At 45.8% G+C, this 19,017-nt stretch overlaps 1 protein-coding gene across 1 annotated transcript in view; it reads left to right on the top strand.

The window, feature by feature from the left end:
* The window catches only part of arhgap35a (Rho GTPase activating protein 35a), a 60,626-nt gene that overhangs the window by 17,629 nt on the left and 23,980 nt on the right, over positions 1–19,017 (top strand). The gene's annotated exons all lie outside the window — the stretch shown is intronic.

Below are 19,017 nucleotides of genomic sequence, written 5' to 3'. Positions count from 1 at the left end.
TAGAGTCTCCAGGGGCAGGCATGGTGATGAATGGGAGTGTTGTCACACTGGTCAGGTCCAGCTGCCTTTGTGCTGCTTTTATGCCGCATGTTCTCCTATTATACCACAAGCTTTGCATGTTTGGTGTGTCTGTGTGAGGCAGGGAGAGTGAATGTGGGTGGGTTTTGTATTAATGTGGCTTGAATGAAAACAATTCTTTTGTGAGAGGGTGTTAAGATGTTAGCTTACTCTGTGTGTGTGAATAAGTTAACATGTATCCCATTTGCGTGATGTTCGTGAGCCATGTGTACTGGTAGTGTCTGTGAACTCCTCATCTTTGTGTGCGGCGTACAGACATGCACCTGTGAGGAAGTCTCGTTGCACCAGCCACACAAACTCATACAATCTGTGATGGCCTCCGGACATATATCCATTAGATCAGATAAAATAAATGTGCTCTGTTCATTTGCATGGATAATTTTCTGAGTGTGTGTGTGTGTGTTTGGCCGGCAGTTGGAAGGAGGGAGTGTCTCCTGTCCCAGCATGCAGATATGCCTGTGTGTGTGAGCAGTGGATTTTCAGAAAATGCTGTCAAAGCAAAAGCTGAATAATTTGCCTTCAGATACATTCATGATACAGTGACATGTGTGCATACATTTGCCTTCCAGTAGACTGGCTGTATGATTAATAGATGGTGTGTGATATCAGAAAACCTATAGTTAGGAGTGGAGGTTTTTTTTTGCCTGCTGTTTTATGCATGGATCCTGGTCCCACTGGGATCGCTCTTAGAAGAGAGGGAAGACATGCACACTACACACACACACCACATCACATGAACTCATACACCTATACAAACACAAATAGAGAGTTGAAGAGACTCTCAGCCTTCCTCTGTACTGTATGTAGATGAGACAAGTTGTGATTTGTGTTGAGTGGGTGTGGAGGCGGGTGGTTTTGGGATGCCAGAATTTACTGTGGAGCCTTCTGGGTTTGTCGTGGGCCTAATTCAACCAAACATCTGTGATGGGAGGTGTGACCATTTGATAACCCCAAGGACAGACACGCTCTCACTCATCTTTTTCCTCCAACATCCCAAGCCATGTTTATGCTTTAGGCGCTCTCTCAAAAAAGCACATCAGTTACATCAAATCCCGTGTATTGGTAAATGTAAATTGGAGTCATTGATGGTGCAATATGTTTGTGATTTCTGAACTTTAAAGAAAGTCAATTCATGTTTTATCCCAAAGTGTTTTAAACCTGTGTGTTCCCAGATCTGCAATTGAGCCCCCCATTACTAATAATTATCTAGGCCTTCAAAACTAGAGAGGCAGACACAAAAACCCAGGCTGACAGACAGACACACAGTGAGTGGTTTGGCTTTCCCAGAGGGGCTTCAACTCTGCCCACCATGACATACAACACATTGGCATGCAGCTACCATAATGCAAGCGTGTGTGATTTACTGTGTGTGTGTGTGTGTACAAGCCCCTCTGGCTATGAGTGACTGGCTATAGATATTTTTTAATTAGTCACAATTGTGAACAATAGCCAATCAAAATGTAAAACAACATCCTCTTGGCCAATCATATGGATCACTGCGGTAAGGTGATGTGTTCGGTGGTGATGAGGAGGTGTGAATGCACCTGAAGGCAGCTGTCTCCCAATTCCTGGGAGGCTGTTCCATATGTGGACAGCAGTGTATCCGGGTGATGTCCTGGTCCACTCCAATTATTTCCAGGGCTTTCTTTTGAATGTTGTCAAGTAGGCTGAGGTGTGTAGATGGAGCACTCATCCAGTTCAGTGAGGCGTGCTCCATATCGCTGCAGACTTGTGCCTTTTATAGATGGTAGCTTGGCTCGCGGTGTTGAGTTTGCCAGCCACTTTCCTTAAAGTCCCCATGAAATGAACTCCCATTACTTTCACTTCCTGGAAAACACAGTATCTTTAATGGTGACCTCATGCTGCACTAGTAGGTGTAATTATACATTTCTCACCACTGAAGCCGTCAGAGTTTTCAACAATCCCACCCATCCGCAGATGGGCGGGATTGTCCCATCAAATAAAATCGCCTTTCGCTCCCTGACTCATATTCCACTGGTTTACACTTTTGAATGATCCCTCACTGCATTATGCCCCGCCCCAACATCCTGTTTCAACAGGAAATGCATCAAATCCAGAAAGTAAAGATGCCATTTTATGGGGTCTTTAATGCACCCAATTTTTGCCCTGCTCTGATTGTCTGTTGTGACTCCAAGGCTGTGGCTACTCCTTTGATGTTGAAGGCTCAGATGCAGACTTCCTCTCCTTGGTGCAGAGAGGTGTTTCACCTCTGCCACATGATGCAGAGAAGGTGTGCTGTGCTGTGGCCCGGTCTGAATCTAAACTGTCTGCTGGAGATCAGGTTGTTATTCAGTCTGTATCTCTGAAGCTGTTTATTCACTGCAGCTTCTGTTACCTTGCTGATGTTGGAGAGCAGAGATATAGAGCGGGTATTTGGACGGATCTGTGTTTGAGTCCTACTTGTGTATTTTGGTGCCAACTTCTATTGGTTTGGAAATACTCCATTTTAGAAGCAGCGATGGAAAAGGCGACACAGAGGACTTGCTAGCTTGGCACTCCATTCCTTCAGGACTCTGGTGGGGATTTGGTCTGGTCCCGAGGGCTTATCAGGTTTCAGGCCCTTCAGGAGCTTGTTGTTGTCCTTGGATTTGAATATAATAGCCTCAGTGGAGCAGGTGGTGGATTGCTCGATATATGGAGCGGGTTCTTTTGTATCTTGTAGATAGGGCTGGTTATTGGCTTGAATATAGCCCATGTGTACATGCTACACCTAACTGATACAGTACAATGTGGAATACTTGCCTACTTGCTCAGCTAAACCAGCTGTAATTTTGTATTTTAGTTTTATATTACTAACAATAGCTTTGTCAAGGAAATTGTTGGTAACCATTGTTAGAAAACACAAAGTATGATAATCAAGTCTTGTAAGACGATGCTTGTCAGGTCTGACTTCCTTCCAAGTCCTTCCAATGTTTATTGTGAGAGGAATCTGGCGACACAGGGGATAGTAGCAAAATTATAGCGAGGCTTTAGGCTATTGTTGGACTCACAGTCAGACACACATGCTTGCACACACCTCTCTCTCTGCTTCTTCAGGGGATCTAAATGGGAATCTGACGGGAGGTAAACATGTCATTGTATTGAGCAGCCCAGCAAATAGACGGCCTGACAGGCCAGTTAATGGGGAGATGAAGGGATAGGGTTTAAATGGGTAATGGAGAAAGAGTAGTAGAGTTATTTAAATGAGGCAATATTTACCAGTCTGGACAATTTCAGATTGTGTTTAAATTGGCCTCGCCGTTCCTCTCGATATCATTCGTCTTTTAATTCTTCTCATTTTGTTCTGCTCATTCATTACCATAATCTCATGATTGTGCCAAGAGTTTGATTTAGCTTCCGTCATAGGTTGTTTCTACAGAGGGAAGAGCCTCACTTGAAAACCTAAACATCAGAGTGGCTCATGGGATTGGGGCCAGGATCTACTACTACTACCGTGCGCTTCAGCCACTGAGAGATTTGAAAGGTTATTGGACACTAGGAACTATGTACATTGTTGTACACCTATGTATCTTAGAAACTGAGAAGTAGGTGTTACATAATCTGGATGTATCTCTCTGTAAGTAGTGTGCTATAGAAGTGAATGGCTGTAGCAACTGGTTTCAGTTCCTGACTCAAACCTCAGATCACCACTTTCCCTCTCTTCCAGTTCCAAGGGCCTTCTAAAGCTCCCTCTTCTCTCCCCCCTCCTACCTCCATGGCAGCAAGTCTCCAGAGTGCAATAGGAACAAGGCTTTATCGGGCTTAATTCGTTTATTCCTTTCTTTCCGGTCTTTTTCCCCCTCCCAGTAGATTTTATCGTGTTTTGTTGTGTTTTCTCCCCCCCCCACTGCTAGGTTGGTTGGCTTTATGAATGAGCCCACTCAAGGTCGTATGGTCACCGTGCGTGTCGAGGCTTTCTACACACAGCTCACACATTTCCTTTATCTCTGATAAAAATCTGAAACTTGTTGACTGGCTCAAACCAAACCTCCTCCCTCCCTCCCTCCCTCTCCCTCCTCCCCTCCCCTCCTCGCCGCTCTCAAATCCCCATGGAGACAGGAGAGGAAGAAAAAGAGGCATAGGGAGAGAGAAAGATCGTAAGAGAGGAAGAGATAAAGACAAAAGAGAGAACCTTAAGTCCCCTGATGTGTGTTGAGCGGACGGTGGCAGAATAATCCCTCTTTACCTTCACATGACAATCACAGTAATGACCTTAGCTTGCGCCCATCAATTGACAGACTTGCATCCACAGGGGGACAGGTGGGGTGTGTGAGACTGTGTGTGTGTGTGTGTGTGTGTGTGTGTGTGTGTTGCGTGTGTGGCCCCCCTCTGTCTGAGATCAAGGATTAGAGGGGCTTAAAGATGGTGGGCCTAGACGAGTGTGTGCATTTGTGTGTCTTTGCGAGGTGTGTGTTATCTAAGATGACGTCAGCACCACTCGAGGATGGTCTTGCATTCCAAACACTCTGAAATACAAGAGGCTGCAGTGATATTGGCCCAGTTCTGTGTATGGGAAGCTTGAGAGACAGAATTATCTTCTGTCACTCTGTTTCTGCAGGTCATTATGACAGCCTGATGTGGTTTTATCACGACTCTTAAAATGTTACGATTGATTGTATCTGTTCCACTTTCCATTTTGGAAAAAAAACAAGGGCCACACTTTATTTGGATAGTCCAATGTTGATATTCAACTTCCAGTCGGCTGTAATGTGTCACTAAAATGTCTACATAGTTTCAAGTGATATTCATAATTGTGTAAAAAGTCTATGGATATTCAATGTATGGGCTAGGGTTAATCTCTGGGTTGGGTTTAATGTTAGTGGAGTTAGGGTTTGGGTTACATAATCTGTGGAGATGCACTAAATAGGCAAGTGACACTTTGTTGATCATCTACTTTTTGTTGCCTGATAGTTAGTTGAGTATCAACATTGGACTATCCAAATAAAATGTTACCAAAACAAGAAGGAATACATCCTTCTGCCACCCTAAGGAAGGGATCCTTATTTTCCCTTCCTCAGGCTTGTGATGTCAGCGTGGATTTGGAACCCCATCAGCTAACGTGATTGGCTGCTGGGCTCATATGAGAACCCTGGGAAATGAGGTAGTGGGGAGCGGCAGTGCCAGTCAGAAGGAAAGGAGGGATGGATGGAAGGAGGGTTGGCACACTGCCGCTAAGTACAGGAATTTAGTAGTGTTTGTGTGTTGGGTGGGGGGTAGAGGGTAATAACACTAGTGGATTAAGACCAGGAGAGCCGCTGTAAAATTCAACCTGGTTGCTTTCCTGTTTCAGCAGAGAGAGAAAGGTCTAATTCTAACCCCCTGCCTTTTCCTGAGAAATACTCTTCCTCCAGGCGGGGCAGAGGAACTAGTCTGCAGAAGAACAGACTGTACAGCATCGAACTTCCAGAAATGAGGAGGAGGACGAGGTCAAGATGCACCAAGATCGATATTATTTCCTACAGTATGGCAGCATCTGCTCTTGTAAACTGCCATGATCTCCATCGCGTTGCAGCATATTGTACAGCATCGCACAGGCTAGCTTCAGACTTGACTTGTTCCAGTTCCGCTGCCTCTCCGGCCGCTCAGGCACTTGTCTGCTCCACAGCCTGTCTTGACAGATCCAGGCTTCTGGTCTGAGTCCAGACTGCTGCACTGTGACCGCTGGTGGCCTCCAACTGCCGCTCTGAACAGAGGCAGTGGCCTTCTGGCAGGGCACAGGCTCACTCTCTAGCTCGGGAAGAAATGAAATGTTGAATCAAGGCTAGACGGACCATGAAGAAATTGTTTCTTCAGAATATTGTTCTGGTGTTTGTAAAGCATCGCTGTTGTAACTCTGATCTTGTTCATGAGGTGACAGTTTCCTGTGTAGTTGTTGGCGACACCAGTGTAGCAATTTTCACATTTACATTTAGGCATTTAGGTTTCAATTAGCCTGGTTCCAGACTCCTGAATCGCCTCCCGCCCACTCTTCAGATTTTGTCGAGCGATTCAGAGAGTCTGGTGTTGGTCTAGTCAGTGGCGTGTTCTCGCTCGGAGAAACGATCGAGCCAATCAGTGCCTTTGCGGGCGGGGCTAAAGTTTGAACTGTTCGTGCAACGGCTTTTCATTGTCGTTTCGGGAGAATAATATTTTTGAAATCACCCCCTTAACCAACAACTTGTCTTTGCAAAAACAATATTTTTGTCAAAAACGACCATTCTTAGTAAAGTTGGTTAATATGCCCAGCATCAGTGACAACTGAAAAAACGTCAGGGTGGCTAGATATGTCAGTCACTAGTGATTGGTTAGGGGAAAAGCAGCCCCCCCCACACAGAAAACAGGTAACTAGGAAGCAATCTCAGGCTGAATAATGGAGTGGGAATGAAATGGCCATTCAGTCTGAATATCAGGCTAGGATTTCTGTTCTGTATCACCAAAATTAGCAGCAATAAATAATACTTAAGGCTCAGGGCTAGAGTATTCTGACAATATTCCTGTGATCATAGAATGACCATGTAAGCCAGGAGTGCAAGGAAATTAAATAAGAGCTGAAGAGACAGATTAAAGACGTCTATTTATGGTTGCACATGCACAAGGACACACATACGCAAGTACATGCCACATGACCCTGCAGACTGCATAGCGCACTTCTCACATCTCGGTGTGCTGAAGGCTGACCCTCACCCCGCAAAGCTGCATTCCTCTCTGACTACGATGCAGACAGGGCCAGCTGGGCTGCGGACACAACTAAGTGAGCCTCGGCAGGCAGAGCTCGGCCTTGGGCCCTAATAGTGCTGCAGTTGCAGGCAGAGCAGAGCGGTCTCGAGCTGTAATGGCGCTCCAGTGTCTGTCTGGAGACTGATTTAAAATGGATGACCAAGCGTAACCCCTGTAACCTCTGGACTCACTGCCCCAGGGCCTGTCAGCTTCCTCCTGCATCTGCTCTGAGGAGAGCAGCTCGGCTCAGGCTGCAGGAGCTCACTGAAGACATCCACACACACATCCACACGCACATCCACACACACACACACACACACACACTGTATGCTATAGGAGTACATAGGTGATATGTGTTTACATAGGCATACTGTGTAAGAGCTTGTGTCAGACCACAGGAGAGACACACTAGATACTCAGCACCTCTCCACTCTGATTATTTCAGCTCTGCACCTGAAGCTGGTTAGTTTTCCTGACAGAGGAGACAAAGCGGAGGCCATTTTGGTTAGGGGTTATTAAAGCAGGGAAATGGTTTATTTGTTTGGCTTTCTCTTCCCGCTGCATGAATCACGCTTAGGTAGAGCGGGCAGGAGGGGAGAAAGAGAGAGTGAAGCTCTTGGAAAAAAAAAAAAATGAAAGAGATAGAGGAAGAGGGGGAGGGAGGGGAGGAACGGGAGGGGAAAAAAAGCCTCTGCAGCCATCTGCCTTTGTGCCAACAGTTGGTTACTGTGGCAACCAGTAAAAAGTCATTATCTTTAATTGACACTGTGGCAGGTTCAGGTGTTTTCAATTGTATCATTAGCTTTTTTCTCTCTGCAGTGACTCACCCGTCTTTGGCAGCAGTCCTCTGCAAGACTTTGTTTTTTTGGGCTCCTCGTTTTTTTTCCGACCTCATCCTTTCTCTTAGCATGTCGTGTACCTTTCTTTTAGCTGCCGCACTCGGTGATTTAAGATGTGTGTGTCCCCCATGCACTTGTCTCCTTCTGTGAGGTTATCCTGCTCCTAGGGCATGGAGCACGTTGCTACTCTTCTGTTAGATAGTGAGAAGTATTGATGGGTGACACAATGAGAGAGTGAAGAAAAAGCAGCGAGAGAACAAGTTAAAGAGGAAAAAGCGAAGAACATAAAGATTGAATGACGGTGGGGTGGGGGTGGGGGTGGGGGGGGGGGATGGGGTGAGTGGAGGGGCGAAGAAGAAAAGAAAGTGGTTGCCTATCCTTTATAACAGGGGCTCATTTCTTTCATGTTGAGGCTTGTCGGGGCAGCAGCAGCAGCAAGAAGTGCAGATGAGCAATCATAAAGTAGCCCTGTCTGTGTACCATTAGCCAACCGCAACTGCTAAGCACTTACCAGAAGCTGCTTGTGTTAACCTCCTCCTCTCCTCCCCCAATGCTACACCGCACCAAGCTCACTTTCTCCCCTCTCCTTTACCTCACTTTGTTTGATTCTCTTCTTGGTCTGTCTCAATATTTTCTACTGCCCCATTTATAATTGCAGACTCTCTTCTCTTCCTTTTCTCTCCCTCCCACCCTTTGCCGAGCCCTCGCAATCCACAGTCCCTCATTCTTTTTCTTGTGCTCATTTCATCTCTCCCTTTTGTATATCATGAGGCTAATCAGCTGTGGGCAAACACAGCGCTTCTTGAAAGGTAGCGTTTGCTGATGGAAAATAGTTTATTTTCCTCACAACTTTCAGACAGCCGAATCTCAAAACACAATTTTGCTGCAGTGTCTACAAACAATACAAGCCTGCAAAAATCATTTGCAGTTTTCAAATCCATTTTGTTGTTATAATGAGTTGTCTCTTACCATCGGTCCTTCTATCACTAGCTCAGTCAATCGGTTTGTGGGTACAAAATGTGTCCCATTAAATGAAAAAATAAATAATTCTACAAACAAAGGCAGTATTGGGATGTTCTGGCTACCACAGGTGAAACTATCCTCTGAATCTGTGTTGTGCCTTTAACTATGGGAGAGCCTGTCAAAACCGCTGCGGGTGCAGTTGGCAGTGCAGTGTCCAGGCGCACCTTTATTACTGCTGTCTGCTTTATTAGCCTGCCACAGAGCAGGGAACCAGTGAGAGAATTGACTGGAGATGGGAGTGGAAGTGACGCCTGGTGACTAGCTTGTCTCCCTGTGCTATTGGCAGGGTGGGACGATGCTGTAAGGATACTGCTGCCCAGGCCGGCCCATTAGCACCTAGGCTCCGCACACGGAGGACATGACAAGAACAGACCACATACGGTGTGGCATTCACAGCCCCACACTGATGTACCATAGCTGCATGCGCCATGCAGGGTTTTCCCAGCCAACAATTTCTGTTTCTGAGCTTAGTCTTAAGCCATGTACTGTTTCCAGCATTCTGTAGAAATTGCTCTGTATTATCTCCCATTTCCCCCTTGGCCCATTCTTGTTCCTTCGTTCCTGTCATTTTCAGTTTTAATTGGTCTCAAGATTCAGCAGTGCGTGAACATTTCTCTTGGTGGAGAAGAGAGAGAGAGAGAGGAAAAAAACACCATTTAAAAACACTATTTATTTAAACTTTTGCTGTTTGAGTAAAGAGCATGCTAGTTAGAGGGCATATGTGTGTGAGAGGTGTGGATGTGCGGTATGTGCGTTGGAGCATATGGTGTGGGTGCATGGTGGTTGTTTGCTTTGTGTGTGTGTGCGCACGTGTGAAGGCCATCTGTCACCTAGTAACGGTTTGGGTGACTTCTAGTTGATGTTGCTTCTAAGATTTCCCTGTAGATAATAGTAACATCTGATTAGTGTATACAAAGGTTGCAGGTTAGGAGTCCAGGCGGGACTTTGGCAACAGGATCCTTATATTACCAGTGGCTGATGACGAGTAGGGTAAAGTATTGTTTAGCTTAAGCTTCAGACGGAAAAATATTCAGTATAAATGTGAAACTCTTGGCAGTTGCATTATTTCTGCATTCTGTCTCAGTGGTTTTTGTATCAGGTATGCGGGAGAGAGGATAATTTCAGATGATCAGTTTCAGTAGGTGTGGCAGTTTATTAACAGCTCTTATTTGGACATTCATATTGTGATAAATGGGCAGTTGTGCTGTAATTGTAATTTTATTTATTGTTCGGGGGCGGGCGAGCAATAAGGCCAGATGATAAATTTTCATCATGTTTACATTCTTCTAGCTGTGGGGGCAATTTTCTCGCTGTGGAGGACCGCCGCAGCTAAATGAATGCAAAGGAAATACAGTTCTGTGTAATTTGTCAGTGTGGAACAACCCTTTGTGGAAGTCAAAGCTCTCACCAGCAGCCATTTTGCACTGGCCATTCTGCCTCTCCCCCAGTAGGAAGTCAGTGTCATTGAAATGGGGATGCAGATGACACGGGTGAAAGCAGCCCATATGCTGCACAATGGAAAACCCCCTATCGCAGTAAGGCAAAGCAATGGAAGCTGTGTGTTTGCAATCAAGTAATTGTTGCAATCAAGACTGCGTGCCATTCGCTTAGTCTGTTGGCCCTCATAATCATAGCAGCAATAGATAAAGTGATAAAAATTAAAGTCTTGTGGCAGCAGCATCAGTCTACAACTGTGGACAGCTTCCCCATCTCATTCACCATCTGGGAAAACACACCCAGCACATCTATTAGGCTCCCACTCTAGATCGGGATGAGCGCTCTGGTGAAAATGGGTTAATAACGACAATTAAATTGAAGGTAATGTCAGCGCTTGATCTGTCTCTCACAAATCACAGTGTTTTATGTCGATGGCATTCTCTACCCGCGGCTAGAACTGTGGTCTGAATGAATAGGAGTCACCGAGTCAGATATTGAAAATCTGCGATATGTAAAATCACAGTTTTTGTATGAGTTAGTTAGCTGACTGACAAGAAGTGCAACTATTTTGTGTTTGTAATGAAAGTGGTTAACATAAACCTTGACACTTGATTTTTTAATTGCTGGCACAAATTATTTTGTGATACTTGACAAATCCCTGTGGGAGAAATTTTCTTTTTGCTTCCTCCTCTTCTACATGGAGGTCAGAGTCAGCTATAAAACAGCTGGTAGGGATTCAGTGTCTTGCTCAAGGACACTTCAGCAGGGCAGACGCTTGCTGACATGGGTGCTGTGGCTGAAGGACGGCCTGCCTACTCGTTACAGCAGAGTAGGCGAGACACAGGAGAGAAAGTTCTGTTCAGCAACTGCTTCAAAATGTCGTATTCCTCCAGTGAGAGCTTCAGTTTCCTTGTGGTTTATGGGCTCTTTTATTGAGGAAATCAATTATGCACAGTCTGATTTTATTTGTAAAAGCAGAGGGGATGTACTGGAAGTAATTTACAATTTACACTAATGCACAAAAAAAACGTTTTTTCATTTAGCAAAGACAAATATTGAATTTATTGAGTTTTGTTTTGTTTTAGAAGTGGCATTGGTATTGAAAGATTCTTCAAACAATATCCAGCCTTAGCTATTCAGAGATGAAGGCTCTCTCCAGTTCTGCAACAGGAGACACACACACACACACACACACACACACTTAAACATTTGCTGTCAAGCCAATTACACTAGCAGTTAGGCTGGGAGGCTCTTTGACTGTCAGGTGGGAGATTAGCAGCTGGGTTGGAAAGACCACCCCCCCCCACCCGCCCCGCTGCCCCCCCACCCGCCCCGCTGCCCCCCCACCCGCCCCGCTGCCCCCCTACCCGCCCCGCTGCCCCCCTCCACCCCCATCACCACTAAAGAGAGAGCAAGATGCTGTCATACTTAACCACAAAACTGCTGTGTATGTGCGTGCGCGCGTGTGTATGCAAGCATGTCCCGCGTCTGCTTTTAATACCCTCCTCTGTTGTGCCTATGGGACATGTTTGTGTACAGTCTATATCTCTGTCTGTGTAGCTGTTTGTTTGTGCTGTTGCATTGAATTTGGCTGGGAGGACAGCTGTATTGGATGTCTGGGTGTGTGTATGTAGTTGTGCTGATGCTGACAAGCCTTCCAGCAGGGAGCAGGGATCAGATGTATGCTAATATCACCACCAGACAGTCTGCTAGTCTGACAGGGGCTGGGCCGGGAGGTTAGGTAGTACTGCAGGAGAAGACACAGCAGAGAGAGAGAGAGAGAGAGAGAGAGAGAGGAAAGAAGCACAGGAGAGACATGCTAAGAGAGAGAGAGAGAGAGAGAGAGAGGGAGAAATAGGGATAAATAGACAAAGGGCCAGGGAGATTGAAAGAAATGGGGAGTAAGGCAATCCATGCCTGGCAGAGGGAATTAAGAGGGAGGGAGAGTGAGGCCTACAGATGAGTCTTTGTGCCGAAGGAAAACACAGACTTGTCTGTCTTTCTGACCTTGCATGTACGACACCGGTTGTTGTTGTTGTTGTTGTTGTTGTTTAGCTTGTTGTTGTTGTTTAGCTTGTTGAGCAGGGGAAGTTCTGGAGCAAATGTCATGCACGTACGCTACACCAGCGCACCTTTTAAAGTGCATGCCTTGTAATGTTGGGTCCCTGAAATCCCATTCAGTCACGCTACATTTTGCGGCACCACCAGTGAGAAATCGATCATTATCTCTATTGGAAGTGAGCCAAAGAAGATCGATTTAGACATACACAGAACTTCATTTTGGATTTCAATGGAGGTCCCCTATGGGAAAAAAAATAAAATAAATAGTCTGCATGTCTGTTCAACTGGCCCAAATTGTGTCCCCTCAACTGTGACTACAATTGACGGCAGCTCTCCAGCAAAGTCATATGAAGGTGGTTCTGGTGTAGGGAGTTGCCTTGAAGAAACACTGTAGCCTGCCACTTCTCACTGGCTTGCTGTCAGCTTGGAGCGAAACGACCTTATCACCGAAGAAGGTACCGCACTGTGAGAGTGTGTCTGCTTGTGTGAGTGTGCTTTTTAGGTATGTTCATTTGTGTGTGTGTGTGCATTTATGTGGTGGTTGTTTGAATTTATAGCTGTCACTGTCCATGTTTCCAGCACATTATATTTAGCCGTGCTATCAGAGAGGCCTTCTGGTGCAGTTGAAGAGGTTAAACCGCAGCGACACACACTCCTCCTCTGCCCTTCCCTTCTCTCTCCCTCTCTTTCCACTCTCTAATAGGCTGTCCATTCTTTCGAGATCCCTTCCTTTATCTCGCTTAAACCTTGCTCTTCTCTCTGTCTTTCTCCCTTGAACTGTTCAGTAATAGACCTATATTTCAGATTAGCCTGTGAATATGCTCTTCTCTGCCCTCGTCCCCCCCGTCTCACTCCTTGCTATCCTGCTTTCTCATCTCTTGAATGCGTGTTTGTTTACAGTCTCTGCCCCTCTCATCCTCCTGTTTTTTCTGCTCCTATCCTGCATCCTTCCTCCCTCTGTCCGTCTACCTCTCTCCTCAGGGGGTCCACCAGTAACTGGCCCTCTATCTCTGCAGTGCCAGGCAGAGGGAGGAAGAGGAAGTGAGCATAGAGCGCCTGGTGTGACGCGACAAGGCCCGACCACATGGCAGCTGGACTCTGGCCCTCTGAAGGCCGTATAGCATAATATAAACCCAGAGGAACATGGGAGAGGGGTGTAGAGTAAATAACAGAGCAGGAGTGAACGTCAGTGCTAGTGTTGTATTTAACATGGGGCAGTAAACATAGGGAATTGCTGGTGAGTTGAGATATGTCTGTGTTTCTTTGTCTGTGTGTTGTTGTGCACGTGTCAATAGGCAAGTGTGCAGTTTGATAGAGCGGCCTTAGGGGAATTTGTTGGCCGTATCTCTGGCCTTGTTTATGTGGTTACATCACCGCGCCTTCAGATCATACTAATGCACAAACAGCGCAGCTTGTGATCCCGCAAATGGACGGATGCAAATAGCCATAGCTAATCCACAGAGTGTCCGTAATCCCAGTCACAACTGACCAGCTCTCCTGGATCTGGATCAGGACCTGGCTATGCGGTAGCTCTTTGTGTGCTGCATTAACGTTAATATCTCTGTGTATTTCTGTGTGTGTTTTTCTTCGGGCATAAAGATGAAGTTTTTAACATTGTATTCCATATGGGAGACATAGGTTCATTGATTCAGGCTGTGCTGAGCTTTCGCGGTTAGCCTAAGTGTTTTCTTATTATGGGAATGATTTATTACTGCTGGATTTGCTTGTGTGGTTTGGTTGGTGTATTTTGTGTGCCTGGCGAGAAGAGTGAGCCACATGTGTAATGCATTAGCAATAGTACGGTTACAGTGTTTGTGTTTTCTGTTGGTGGTTGTACACATAGATGAGGGATGGAAAGAATAAGGAAATTTGTAGTTCCGGTTTGGTAAGTGATAGATGGATGCGCTGCATTACTGGAAGAGACTAACGACTTCTGTTTACAGTGTGTTGGTGGTAATGCATCACGGTGCACTGGTTTTGTGAAGTGCACATGAGGTTGTAGTGTGGAGATTTTTCGGCGTGATTGTGTGTGCACACGTGTGTCCGTGTGTGTTGGTGGTTTTGTGTGTTTGTTGATGGTAGTACTGTACATTGCATTACGTTCTCTTAGACCTGCTTCTGTATATCCATCCCTCCATCTATCCTGTGTCCTTTTCCCGGTGGAGAGCTGAGCCTGAGCAGGAAGTGGTATCAGTGTGAGGGCTGCGTCCCCCCCCCCCCCCCCCCCCCCCCACTAATGGACAACAGGTCTCCAGAGAGAGGAAGGGGTGAGAAGGAGGGGGGGAGGGAGGAGAGTAGGAGAGAGTGAGGGGAGAGAGAGGGAAGAGGAGGCATAAGGACTGGTAATGAAAATAATTAAGAGAAGGGAAATCTCTATGCCAAGACAATATTGAGAGAGAGCAAGCTAGAGAGAGGGAAAGAATACGAAGAGGAGAGAGGAAGTACGAGCTGCAGAATGCCTTACATCATGCAGAGGGAGTGAGAAAGAGAGGAAAAAAAGTGTTGGAACGGAGCAGGGCAGGGCAGGGCAGCCTTGTATCTCAGAGAACAGGGGAGAGAGAGAGAGAGAGAGAGGTTTTTCCCTGCTGCCTCTCTGTCATCATCATCGCCATCACACCGCTTCATGACTATTTCATGACCTATGGCTCTGACAACTCCCAGCCTTCCCGGGTGAACACACTGTACAACCGCAGAGCTTGCTGGGAAACCATGCACGCAGGTTTCCTTGTTTATCTCTCCTGCTGTTTTAATATATGAACTTTGTTGCCGGCAGTGTGAAATGTCTCTGCACACGCGAAGTGTGAAGGAACACTGTGTGAAGAACATCTCCTTTGGGATATCTTTGAAGGGATTTGTAACATCTACAATTAGAAATGCTTCTCCTTCCTTGGTCTCTTCACACCATGTAATCACATTCACATCCTCCACTTACATGTAAGCATATACCAAATACCTTACATTTGCAGTAACATGCTCCGTGTTCACACTACATTTACGAGCTCGCTAATATCCTCTTGACTTGTCTTTTCATCATGCCCCTTTGAGATCCAGCTTACACGCATGGTTATCTTGTACAGTACATGTAGACCCTCCATGTAGGCTAACATGTCAGAGTGATAGGGGTTATAGTAAAGGAAAACCCCAGGAGTACACAGCACTGATAATGACTCACTTTAAGCTCCTGGTTGATGTTCCCTGGCTAACTCTCCATAGCCCTGTAATGAAAGGAATGCAGCCGCTCTGTGAAGGGTACGCGGTCCCTCCCCATGGGTGGTGAACACAGCCTCTTCCCCGCTGCCCTCTGAAGCGCGTGTTAGTGTGAACTTCACGCCCTGCCGCCCCAGCATTAGCTCCAGGCTGCACTCCAATACCCTACAGATGCACCCTATCTTCCTCGGCTTCTCCTGACCTTGTGGCAATCAGTGACCTAGAAAGGACTGGTTTCGGTCGAGGCAACATTGCTGTTTTATGTGTTTCAACCGTTCCAAACCAGGTAGAATGGTGAAGGCTTAGAGGAGAGAGGAAGAAAAGAGGCAAGAGGGGGGAAATGGAGCAGTGGTAAAGTATTGGGACAGGCCCTGCTTGTAATGCTGTTTGCGATTATCACTCAGGGAGAGAGTGATGTGCCTGGTCAGAGCCTGACCGTCCAGTCAGCCCGGCCTTACCACGCCCCCGCCCCTCTTCCCTGAGGGGAGTCCAACGTGCAGCTCACATGACCCAGGTCACTGACCCCTCTCCCCTTCCCCCCTTCTCCATTCTTCTCTGCACTCTCTCCCGCTCATGTCCACCAACCTCCCACCCTCTGTCTCCTCCTTCATGCCTTCCACCCCTTCCTGCTTCTCCTCAACCTTGTCCTCCTCCTCTCTCTCTCTTTCTCCTTTCCTGCTTGCCCCTCCTCTAGGTTTCAGGGTCAGAGGCAGATGCAACACAGGCCCTAACCTATCTCTCTGCCTCAGCCCTAAACAGCCCAGGGCCTGGAGACAGTGGTATGCGGCTGGACATGCGCACCAGACACCAGGCCTCAGGCTGTACTGGGAGACTGGCTGCCTGGCTGCTCCACAACCGGACTGATATACTGAGGCTGGTTGAGCGCAGGCACTGGTGCCTTTTATAGGTCTCCAAAAAGAGGAAATGTATTCCCTAAATGACTAGATCTATTGTGTATGAACTGCTGCACTTAGTCTGCCAGTGGACTGGCTGTTGAATTGCGCAGTTGTAGTGTCACATATATTCTGTGGTTCTGTCACTTTGGCATGGGCAGGCCAGGCAATCTCCCGAGGTATTTTATTTTCCTCCATTATCTGATGTTTCTATGTCCTAAACCGTTGCATCCTCACATCACTTAAGACTGAATGCTGAGCTGTCTGTTTGTTTACTTCTCCTCTCAGTGACATGTCACTCGGACAGAGCGGAAAACAATGAAAATTGCATTAGGACTATTTCGCTTGGCATTCCTCCCGAGGTTGTTGCAGAAATACCGCTGCTCTTAAATGTTGTCTCTCTCTGACACACACACACACACACCTAACCTAACCTGTGCTCTTAGCACCGACCTCAATGAGTGTGATAGTTGCCTGTCACAGATGCATGTGTATGAACTTGTAGACTTATACACACAGTTGCATGTGTGTGTGCACACATACACACAAACATCCTCAAAAATAGTTAACTGGGGTAAGTGAAGCAGATGTTAGCATATATAATGCATCTGTCAGTGTTAAGCCAGGCCAGCCTCCAGACCTACAGGGGATATAGGAGTGCTTCCTCCATTTAAACCAGACACACTCACAACTGGTCACAAACAAAGACCATTTCACATGACATGACGATCACCAGGGTATTACATGGGCTAAGATCTTAGTCAGTGCGTGTGTGCATGTTTATATGTAAGCCCATGTGGATCATTTGTGCTAATGTGTGTAGGCAGTAGGCTCTAAAGCTGTCATACTTATCTGTTAATGTAACTCCCTCTTCTCTTCTCATCACCTCAGCAGGCTGCTATTAGAAGCACGCCATAACAACTCACTCTGTTCAGGACACAATTCCCCGATCATAACCCCTACAATACCAAAGCACACAAAAGTACCCGGAGTTGCTTTTGAGATTTGTGACACCTTAATTTACCACATACAATTTCATCAAATCAAATCAAATCAAATCAAATCTCTGTGACCTTATAGTCACAAAAGCTAGCACCGCATTGCAGAGTAATGAGAGATTTTTTTGATTCATTCAATCTGCACATGAACACTTTGGCTCCAAAATTAGATATCCACAAATTGGAAAAAAGGGACATCAACCCTGACAAAATGATTGATAGCACAAATTTAAAACAAATGCATTTTTAAAGTACCTTTTAAAGGGTAGTTGGTAACTTAAGTCCTTGGTTGACAAAATGAACAAAGACACTTTTACAGAATGGATTTTAGAGATATTGATTGATGGACTTCACGTTATGATTTTTTTTCAAAGGATAGGCTATATCACGTGGACTTTTCTTCACGTGTAATCTTGCAAGCTTCACATACTTAACATACTCATGTCTTTGAACCAGATCAGTGGGTATTTGCACAGGAGGGGATGATGTAAATATATGAAAGAATTTTGAAAGGTTTTTGAGAAGGATGGTGATTAGCAGACTAGTTGCATGTTCTGTTTAATCAGTGAACCATATCCACTGGCAGCAGGTTGTGGTTTAATGTGGCTGATTGTAGTTTAGGCCGTCTGCTCTCTAATGTGAACACGACTAGGTCAGGACAGAGGTGCACTTTTAGCCAAGCCTGCTGACTCTAGCTGTATAGATACCACACCTGCAGTTGTTCTCATCTAGCCATGGCTGTATACACTGTACTATTTTTCCAACTGGACGTGACCATTGATCACAGGCTAACACACAGATGCTCTCTCTCTCTCTCTCTCTCTCTCTCTCTCTCTCTCTCTCTCTCTCTCTCTCTCTCTCTCTCTCTCTCTCTCTCTCTCTCTCTCTCTCTCTCTCTCTCTCACAAACACACACACACACACACACACACACACACACAAACACAAACACTGGCATATATACTTCCCAGTAGAGGGTCATGAAAAGAGAAGACTATGAATTAACCATGATTCCCAGGTCTTATAGCTATTCCACTGTATCGACCTGCAGGCTGACCAAGCACAACACACACACCAACACACCAACACACCTTATTATTACAGGGACTGGGTCTATCTCTGAGCCCCTTGATACATTTTTCATGCATGTTTTCCTCTACAAATATCAAAACACAAGACATTCTTTTTGATATTGATTCCTTTTCTGCTGGTACTTGGTTATGGACCTGGTAAGGCACTCAGCAGCACTTGCCTCTGTAATGTTAATACAATTTGCTTTCTACAGCAACTCAGCTTTTCAAGGCTTTGCCATAACTGTCAGCTTTAAACTTCAATTAGTGGCACTCAGGATTTTCAAATGAAAATGTATGCAGTAGTCGATACCTGGCAGGTGTGAGGGTGCATTCTATCTACAATGTATTCCGCTGTAGTGAGTCTCTTACTCTTACCTTTTCTTTTTCCTTCCCTGCCCCTCTGGTATAGTGGTATTGGACTTTGAAGTTTTTCTTTGCGCATCTGCAGTTCTCTGTTGTCTGACAAACTCAATTCAGCAGCAATGAAGTCTTTGTCTGCCTTTGTGCTCGCTGTCAAAAAAGCCATTCATGATTAACAGTGGTTTTAATGTCTGTTTTACTAAATTAACTGCTCAGTTACCATGAGATGACTAGGGTAGCCTCATACTGCAAGTCTATGTGTTGGCTGTCTTTGTCTGGCAGGCTGTTGTTCCTTACAAGCTCCACTGTCAAAAAAGGGCCCATCCATAAAGACTCTCTCTCTTTCACTCACT

This window comes from Centroberyx gerrardi, chromosome 6 (genome assembly GCF_048128805.1).
Source record: "Centroberyx gerrardi isolate f3 chromosome 6, fCenGer3.hap1.cur.20231027, whole genome shotgun sequence".
NCBI classification, from domain to species: Eukaryota; Metazoa; Chordata; class Actinopteri; order Beryciformes; family Berycidae; genus Centroberyx; species Centroberyx gerrardi.
Note: the sequence above shows the minus strand (reverse complement) of the source record. Positions and strands in the feature narration are given on the sequence as shown.